Below are 10,781 nucleotides of genomic sequence, written 5' to 3'. Positions count from 1 at the left end.
GCATGAAAATAGTGTGCCAGTTTTCTAGAAGCCATCATCAGGGCCAGGGCCAATTTTTCTAGCAGTAGGTATCCCTATTCAGCCGGGATCAAGGTCTTGTTTACGTAGAAGATGGGAAGGTGCTAGGTACTTTCAGCACGGACTAGGACAACGCTCACCGCATGTTGAGAGACTGCCAAGTAGAGATACAGTTCTTTGCCTAGTTTTGGTGTGACTAGGATAGGGGCTGAGGAAAAGTATACTTTTAGATCCGCCAACGCACGATCACATTTGTCATCCCAGAAGAACTTGGCCTTCAAAGTTTTGAAGAAGGGCCTGCAATGATCTGAAGACCGGCTTATAAATCTGTTTAGCGCGGCTGTTATCCCAGCAAGACATTGCACGTCCTTCGTGGAGTTTGGGCGCTCCAGCTCTTGTATAGCCTTGATTTGGAAAGGGTCGGTTTCAATTCCACGATTTGTGACCAAAAAACACAGAAACTTTCCGGTGCCAACTCCGAAAGCGCACTTGGAGGCATTCAAACGCAGCTTGTGGTTCTTAAGTGTAGCGAACATCTCTGCTAGGTCAGCGAGGTGTTGAGACTTCTCATTGCTCTTTACCACCATATCGTCGATGTAAGCCTCCATGGTGCAGCCCAGGGGAGCGAACATTTTGGTGACCATCCTTTGAAAAGTTGCCTCGGCGTTTTTCAGACCGAACGACATGACTTTGTAACAGTACAGGCCTCTTGGAGTGGTGAATGAAGTGATCTCTCAGTTCGGTTCATACATGGCTATCTGGTGGTAGCCATGATACGCATCCAGGAAGCTAAACCTCTGATGGCCAGCGGTCAAATCTACCAGCTGGTTGATTCTTGGAAGAGGAAAGCTATCCTTTGGGCACGCACGATTTACCGTCTTGTAATCAACGTACACCCGCCATTTACCGTTTTTCTTCGGTACTACTACTGTGTTAGAGATCCACCTTGGGTACTGTACTTTTTCTATCGTATTTGCTTCCAGCAGGTTCTTGACCTCCTCTGCCACTATCTCGGCATGGTGCAAGGCCGAGCGTCTTGTCCTCTGGACGACCCGTCCTGCATTTGGGAAGACATTCAACTGATGGCAAATGAAGCTAGGGTCGACGCCAGGCATATCGTAAGGTGTCTATGCAAAAGCTTCTATGTTGGAAACCAAGAAGTCGACATATTCAAGTCGCTCGGCACTAGACAAGAATGATCCCAAAAGAAAGAACTTAGCTGGATTGTTCTGGTCGATACGCACCTCCACCAAATCTTCAACTAATTTCTCATCGGCCTTTCTTCCTACGTCTTCTAGGACTTCCTTTTCCTTCGGGCCCTTTATCATTTGAACGAAGCCTTTGGCGGCTTGGCTGCCGCTCACCGCAACGAAGCATTATTTTGCCATTACCTGGTTTCCCCAAACCTCTTCCACCTGCCCGGTTGGCACCGAGAAGAGCAGAACCTGATGGTAGGTCGACGTTACTGCTTGCATGGCGTGCAACCAGCCCGTGCCCAAAATTAAGTTATAGGTCGATGGGACTTTAAGCACCCAAAACTCTACCTACTTCGTGACTGATCCCGTTCTGATCGACAGTATGATCTTTCCGATCGGCCATTCTGGCTGAGAGTTAAAGCCAACTAATGGAGACATTGCAGGGGCCAAGTCCTTGTCCTCCAACTTTATTTGTTTGAACGCGTCATAGTACATGATTTCGACCGAACTCCCCTAATCAATCAAAATCCTCTTGATGTCGAAGTCTTTAACGCGAAGAGTCACTACCAAGGCGTCATTGTGGTGCATTTGAATTCTCTCCAAGTCCTTACTCGAAAAGGTAAGGATATCCTTCTCTTCGGTCTTCCCTTTCTTTACAGCGGGCTGAACGGGGAGCACCTCCCTCATGTGCTCGGCTTTCTTAATCATCCCTCTCAGCTCGCAGACCCTTGCCGGTTCAATGATACCATGGATGACATTGATTACGCCTTGTGGCGCTGCGTCCAGGACGGCTAGGCCGTTTGGTTCTATTTGTCCCAATGGAGCGGCTTTTATGTCTCCATCAATATATTAGTCCAGATGTCCCGCTGCCACCAACTCCTCCAAATGTTGTTTGAGTGGCAAGCAATCCTCCATTCGGTGCCCTCGTTCCTCATGGAAGGTGCAGCGATATCTTGAGTTGAAGCCTCTCTGTGTACTCCCCAACTTGGCCGGCCAACGAACGAAAGGTTCACCTCGAATTTCACTCAAGATGTGGTAAATAGGGATTTTAAAGACCGTGGTGATACCGGTTCGCGCTTTTAATTTTCTCTTGGCATCTTCCTCTTCGTCACAGGGAGCGTTAGCTTGGCTTTTCTGCGACCTTTGTTTCTATCATCGCAGTTTGAGCCACGATGTTGATCTTTTGACCGGTCGTTTGGACAATTGTCCTCCTGCCCCACTAAGTGAACCTTCCCCGCCATTCTGCTGTCCGCCGCGACCGGATTAGCCTTCTCGGTTGTGAAAGCGGCATCATCCTTCACATGGATGTGTTCGTTGATCCGTTGCATTAAGGACTCCGTGGTTGCGGGCTGGTGCATTGTAAACGAATCTCGTAGCCTATGTCCGACTGGGAGACCACGCTTGTATTGTGTAATCGCCAAATTGGTAGGGCAGTCGAGGATCTCATTGTAAGTTTCCCAGTACTTTGCATTGTATACCTTCAGCGAACCTCCAGACTCCATCTTGACGCCCAGGAGATGGTCGACCTCCTTTGGTGTTCGAGTGTTGGTTTTGAATCTAGTGACGAAGGCCTTCGCTAGTTGCTGCCATCCCTCGATACTTCCCTCCGGAAGCCTTTCGAACCATTTCAGGCCCAACTCTCCTAAACTTGCTGGGAATATGAGGCATATCAAGGCGTCATTGCATCGGTACCCAGCCATTACTTGCTGGTAATAGCTCACGTGCATGTACGGGTTCATCCTGCCATCATACAACGTGAACTTAGGCTAGTGGAATCCGGCAGGGAGTGGCGTACTCCTGATTTCTGGAGACAACGGCGTAGCTGTAAGTCTCGCTAGCTCTTTGTCCACAAGCGCTGGGGCCACCATTCTGGGTGCTGGTATTACCACTTCTTCACTACAACGGGTTTGGGAGCTTAGCCTCTGCAATGCCGACAATCTCTGATTCTCCCTACGGCGAGCCCTCTCCTCCAACACATCCCTCAGGTCTCCTGAACGGGCGAAAAAGGAGTATCGCGACGTTGACGATGGGCGTGAGGGACGGTAGGTGCTGTCGCGAGTGTGAGATTTGCCCACTTGTGGGTCGGAGTCCCCGATCCCATAGCTTCTGGTGATAGAGAGAGAGTGCATCCTTTTTTGGCAACGACTGCTAGAATAAGGAGACGGGGTGCGCTCACTGAAGTTGCCCTCTCCAGCAACACCCTTCATCTTGATCTAGCGTTTCAACATCTCCATTTCAGTCGCCATCTTGTGAATGAGGACGCCCTGGTCTTTAAGTTTGTGCTCCAAGCGTTGTGCATGCAACTCCCCCCGTCGCCGACGGCCCTCCGGACTCTTCGAGTGATCAGTACTCCTTGCGTGTTTGTCTCGCGCACCTCTCGAAGAGGTCTCCAGGCCCGCCATGGCTAGAATAGCAGGGGGGCTTTTTCTCCATCGAACAGACTCTAGTATGACACCATCGACGATGGACAGTGGAGTTTCATCGTTGTTAGCCATGGACATAGTCGAAAAAGCTTGAAGACCAAGGTTTGTGAATCAAAGTCTTCCCATAGACAACGCCAATTATATGGGGGCGAGATATCCTCTGTTCTCTGTACTCCTTGAACTCAAGCTCCACGTAACGTCGCCTGGCCTGAAAACAGAAAGACGGTGAGCTACTTGGCAGTGTGTTGTCGGATAGTCCCTCCGACGATCAAGTTAGTCCACTTGAAGAAGAAGATAGCCCTTTTTGAAAGAGAGAGAGAGAGAGAGAGAGAAAAAGAGAGAGAGAAAGAGAGTTGTTCAGATTGCTTACTGGCGAGAGCCAACATGGCCCCCTTCGCCTTTACGGCCGGATTAGAAGAAATTTCCCCGATTTCCTCCAGTGGCTGGGAATCGCTCTGCTCACCGGTAATCATCGACTTAATAGCCCGAATTTTTGCCATTTCTTACTCGGTCGTAAGTAGAACTAATCTGATCGAGGGAAGGTTGGGATCCGGTTCTGGAGAGGGCACGCGTAAAAAGTCGGTCACCCTGCTTTTTCGCGGTGCCGTGTAGCGGTAGCTCGGTTCGAAGCCGAGCAGCTTGGGTGATTCTCGTTCTTCAGCGGGATGGCGCAATGAAACCCTTATAGCTTCCTGGTTAGCGCGGGAGTAATCCTCTGCAAACAGTTTATAATCTGCAACAAAAAGACAGGTGTTAGATCAGCAGTAAAGACATCAATTCTTTCCTAATGTACCAGCCCGGTATAGGCGCCTCAGTGTCCTTATAATGACCGGACGCCCACAGGAAGTCGTCATCATTTGTCTCTTTGTCCGGATTACCTTCGATGAGTTTTGCTCGGCCTTTTCTAACCTTCAGATACCAGCAAAGCCCACCTTTATTTTTGCTAAGACTATATTGGTGAAATATCTCAGCGAGGCCGAGATTAAGACTGAGTATTCTGTTTAGCTCGGTCACACCGTTTATTATTTTGTATGTATTGTTGGAGACTTGGGTCGGGCACAACCTAGTCTACCTTAAAAACTCGCAGATTAGCGGTTGGACCAGGAAACGCAGGCCTCCTTCTACAATGGACACCACCATGAAAGGGCATTTATCCAGCTCGCCCCAAGGAGTGTCTCATTTCTTGGCAAGCTCCAAGTGAACATCATTTGGAATATTATACTCTCTACGGAACTCGGCCAGTGCCCCGGGAGAACTCACCATGAACCGATATTTCCCCATCTATCCCGGTTTTATTTATTGGGGTGATTTAGGACGTATCTCGGTAAAAAGTTTTGTGTGTTTGCTCGAACTTTGAGCTTCACTGGTGGTAATGCTGAACGGGCCTAGTCAGTCCTAGTTTGTTCTGCATTATTAAGAAATAAGTCCAAGGATTAGCGCGGCATAAATTGCACGGCTTCTATGTGGAGTTCCTAGCTTGATAAAAGTTTTCTGGGGCGTTTGCCCGGCCGAACCCCTACCTATGGATCTAAATGTTGGCTTCTCCTCGGTCTTACACAGGGCCTGTTCTGTTCATCCCAAATTTAAAGTTCATGTATTGAAGCTAAAGGAAACCAGGGGCATGAAGGCCCCATCCGTTTCTTTAATCTCAGTTTTACCTTGTGTGTACAAGTTTTATGCAAAAAAATGGGGAACTGGTAGAGTACCAACAGTCCCAAATAGAGAACTTGAAAAACATAAATGAAGAACACGAAGAACACTAACATAAAAATACGAGGAAGGGGTAGAGAAACTTACTGATGATGGGTGCCACGCAGGGATTAGTCAACCACAAGCTTGATTGCAGCTTCTCAAGGAACATAAATGGACAAAAATGAGGCGAAGAGCAGTGGTGTCAGTGATGGCAGAAGTTTGGAGATTTGGAGGCTAGGGTTTGGCTTGAGAGAGAAGATGAACAGTAGGGGCGCTTGTGACCCCTCGTGTGCGTATATAAAGAAGAGAGGAAACCAAAGGGCGGCAACCATTTGAATTTTGCGCATGAGGAAGATAGCTATGGGGCTGCACGGAGACAATGGCATGAGGCCACATGGCATCAAAAAGATGGCTCTGTCAGTACGGTTATACGATCACTAACAAGACTACTGGCTCAATCCTCGATTACCGACCAATCTTGATAGCCCGGTCAGAAAGATAATCTCAAATCACGCTCGGCTCGGATGGAATTAAGGGGCAATTGAGAGGGAGATTTGTGCCGGGCCATGGCGCTGAACCAAATCTGCACGGCCTCTCGGGCTATCGCGTTTGGCCTAGCTATGTCGCTGACCAGAGTGCGGAGACATGCATGTGCACAACCGGGCTGTGATTTGGCTAAGTACTCGGTTGGATTCACAGTGGTGCATCTGGACCAAGCCAAACACAGCCCGGAATGAATTTGGACCGGGACGAGGGCCGGCATGCCTCACGGCCAGTCAGTTCGGGTGGACCGACTTCTTACAGTTCGGCCGTATTGGTCATGGTGGTGTTTTTCTCCAAGAGATAGGCCGACATGCTCCACGGCCAGGCAGTTCGGTCGCCTTGGTCATGGTGGTGTGCCTTTCCAAGGGATAGGTCGGTCATGATATCCCGGTTAAGCGTACCACCTGGACCAATGGTGTGAAGGAGGGGAAATCCACTCCTGGCACGCGTCAATACCGTTTGGCAGTTCCACACATGCTATTTGGAGGTTTTGGCCTTTACAAGCGTAAGGTAGTGAGAAGAGAGCACTGCCCCTGTCTTGGGAAGGACAACAGAGGTAGTGCGCGCACAATCCCTGAGGCTGCATGGCCAGCCCAGAAAAAGGAGAAGTGGGGAACGTTGGAGGTAAGCAATTCAAGCAATCTAAACAATTCTCTCTCTCTCAAGAAAGTGCTCTCTTCTTCTTCTTCAAGTGGTCTGACTTGATCGTCAGAGGGTCTATCTGGCAACACACCGCCGGGCAGCTCACCATTTCTCTGTTTCCAGGTCAAGCGTCGTTATGTGAGGCTTGAGTTCAAGGAGTACGGAAAGCAAAGGATATTTCACCCCCGTACAGTAAGTATATCAAATAAAAAGTTGCGATCAAATTTTGTCATATAACAGATGACATAATAAATTATATAACTTGACAATTTCATGAAGTGACCCTACAAACACTTATAAACATGAATTTATAAACATTGTGAAGACAATTATGAAATTCATATATCAATCAAAATATTAAGGTACAATATCATTCTATTTTTTTAAAAAAAATCTTATTCTACATTTTCTACATAAATGAAAATATATTAATGACTAATGTTATATTTTTCATCATGCAAGATATTCGTGACACATGAAACGAGACTCAACAACTCTTAATGTATAAAAATATATTACATATTAATAATAATGCATTTTTACACTAATAATATGCAATAGTGGGTTCAATGAATTTGTATTATGAGATGAACAATAAACAAAATTATATAATTGTACAATTAATTGCATACATTCAATTGTATTATAGGTACGGATTATAAAAAATTGAAGTGAAAAGTTGATAAAAAAAGATTTGTATAACATTACATATTTAAAATATTTGTTTATTGTTTATTATTTATTGTTTAAGATAAGATTGTGATCTCAACAATCTAACTATAAATTAATGTTTATATTTATAAAATTTTTCATTTGTCATTTAAATTCTTCAGTTAAATATATATTCATTTATAATTTAAGGGTTGTCTGGGAAGTGCCATATTAGCTCCCTTTTTTTTTTTTATCTTTTTTTTTTTTTGGGTCACATCACATCTCTATTTTTTTACACATCTTTTCGTAAAAAATTAAAAAGTATACTTAGTTATTTTTTTGGGTCACAATACATATCTACTTTTCTGTACATATTTTCATAAAAAGTAAAAAAGTATACTTATTTAGCACTTCCCAAACTATCACTTAGTTATAGTTTGGATACATATCAATTTATCCATACAAATATTGTCACGACCCAAACCCGCTCCTAAGGGTTTAGCATCGCAAACGGCCAGTAATCCGTGATTACTAAAGGCCTGCTTAACAGTAATAACAAGAATACAATAAGAGGGGCCGGCGGAAGCCTGTAAATATTAAAACCTATTGTCGAAAGAGCAGTGAGAACTTAAATGCACAAAATAAACTTTCATATACTTGTATATATACATTCACTTAAGTCCAAAACGCAACCAAGTACAAAATAAAAGACATGTTAGAGAATTAAATTCCAAGTCAAAACAATGATACAATATCCACTTCAGTCCATATAACATTCAAATAGGGTGGATTTTAAATCACCCAAAAGCCTTGACAAAAGTTGGTTCGGAACCTTGTAGTGAGATACAATTGGTTGGCTTGACAAAACGGAATCAGGTTTACTACGCCGCTAACTTTGCTCCAGTGCTTGGCCACCTACATATATATATATATATATATGTAATAAACTGTAAACTAAAGCCCAGTGAACAACAAATGTGTAAAGGGGTTAAGAATGAATGCCCTTTCAGTATTTAAAGCAGTCAATTGCATTAACAGATCATTTATTTGATCAATATCTCATATTTCATATCATATCAGTCATTTAGAAATCAAACCAGTCATACGAGGTACATCCAATAGCAGAATAGTACAGTAGGTCTTAAAAGACCGAACAGTCAGTTGATGGTCATCAATACAGTAATAATAGTTCTAAGGATTGGAATTGACAAAGATCTCTGTAACAATAGTAGTAACAGTAACAGTAACAGTAGCAGTAGCAGTAGCAGTAACAGTCAATTGCTATAGATGCCACGAGTACAATTCATAAAATAGGATAAACATTCATTCGATAAATAATGTCATTGCAGAAAATAGTACAATCAATCATTCATAAAATAATTATAATTGAACATAACTTTACAACATTGTTACTCACAATGTTCTGCCAATGGATTTGCCCTTGCGCTTGATCCTACACATTTCATAACATATTGGGTCACAAGCGATTCGATCCGTTCTTAATTTGTTTATTTTTCTTAGGCCTCTTTCTTATCCCTTTAGTTCATTTACAATGTTCAATGCAAGCCTAAGAGTGCTAAGAAATGAAAGAGAACGGAAAACGAAACATAAAAAACTTTTCAAAGTTTTCTGAAATAGGACTCTTCGCTCGAGTGCAACATTGGTCACTCAAGCGGACCCCATGGTATGCAAAAATGCTGGTTGCTTGCATTCTACGCTTAAGCAACAACTTCTTCGCTCGAGCGATGGTGACAAATTCTGAGTTTTTCAGAATGTTGTTTAAACTTCAAAACACGTTACCAAGACTCCAAATTTACGCATGACTTACTCAAATATGCAAAAACATTCCGAATTACATATATTTAAAGTTAATTCCACTTATACTTCAGAATTTCATAATTTTAATTCAATTTAAACCTTGGATTTCACGTTTAAAAATCATCTTTCAATTATTTCTTTGTTTTATGAAACTTAAAATTGAATATATAAGACCCTTTAAAAAATATTTGCATGTATGAAATTAAATCAAAATCAAACTAATTTTTTATTCTCAAATATAAATTACAATTTATTTCCTTATTTGTCTAAATTTAAATTTAATTTATTTTCTTCATATCAAGCTCAATTTCAAACCCACAAATGCTAAAACATGAATTGATCTTCCAAACCTCTTAAAATCCATGGTGCATGTACAATTGAAACTCAATTTTATGTTAAGACAATTAAATTCAAACCCAAAGTGATTAATTTCTAAATTAATTTTCATAAATTTGAACATAGCTCAAATTCCTCATTTTTTTTTTAATTACATAAAATTGACTTCAAACTCTTTTTCTATTTTCCTTTAAAACATGAAATTAAAATTATAAACTTCTTAAAGAATCATTTGCATGTATGAAACATTTATCAAAATCCAACAAATTCTACATTATCAAGCTCAAGTCATAATTAAATTCTTAATTTATACCAAAACTCATTCACAAACTTATAATCTTTAAATTATGAATTGATTTCTTAGCTTACATTACATGCATGAGTTAAGGATTAACATCCAACTAATTCTTGGTTTTCAAAACAAATCAAAAACCCTATTTAACTTAAGATTAATTCTAGATTTCAATGAACTTAAATATTTATAAAACTTTTATTTCTTCAAAAAAATATGAAATTGATTAACCCAAATTCTTTAAAATTCATAATGCATGTAAATATAGAACCCAATTATACCAAGGTCTTCAAAATCAAACTCAATCTTAAAATTATTCTCCATATTTATTAACATAGCGCATACTCTTCAATTAAATCTTAATTTCTTCCAATTACATGATGTTGATCCCAAACTCATCTTTAATTTCAAATGTAACACAAAGATTTTACAAAATCAAACATAAATTTCATACCCTAAACTTTAATTTCAGCAAATTTAATTGATTTCTTCCCCAGCTCTCTATTTCATCTTCATTTCTTTCTTTAATTCATAGCTTTTTCTTTGAGCTCTTTTCCATTTCCAGCAATGTGCTGACTTGAACACTCTCTCTCTCTCTCTCTCTCTCTCTCCCTCGGTCCTACTCTCTCGCTCTCTTTCTCGGCTTATGCTCCAGCCAAAGTGATAGACTGAACACCCACTCTATAGTCATATATGTATAGCTAAAAGGCTTCAATGCTCACCAAAGTATTAATTAATTGAGTAGTACTAGTTTAGTATACTAATCACATATTAATTTAATTAAACATTACTTAATTTTAATAAACCTTGATTAGTGTACAATTTAATTAATCATAACTAATCACAAGTTCTGCATAATTTAATTAATCATAACTAATCACAAGTTCTGCATAATTTAATTAATCTAATTTGACATCCATTAAAGCCCAATCAATCATAATTAAATTTATCATTTTGAATCTGATTTTTAATCAAATCCTCAAAAGGCGCCAAATATTAAATTAAACTTATTTTCATCCTCAATTTTGGTTTCTTAAATTATTTAAGCCTTCAATTTTTGATCAGACTCAAAATTTCGTCAATAATTTACATATTTAAATTAGGCACCTCATAAATGAATTTAATTCATAATCATCTTAATTCCCGATCTCCATAACTTAATCAACACCA

The sequence above is a fragment of the Camellia sinensis genome, chromosome 3, assembly GCF_055761805.1.
Source record: "Camellia sinensis isolate YWXY chromosome 3, ASM5576180v1, whole genome shotgun sequence".
NCBI classification, from domain to species: Eukaryota; Viridiplantae; Streptophyta; class Magnoliopsida; order Ericales; family Theaceae; genus Camellia; species Camellia sinensis.
Note: the sequence above shows the minus strand (reverse complement) of the source record.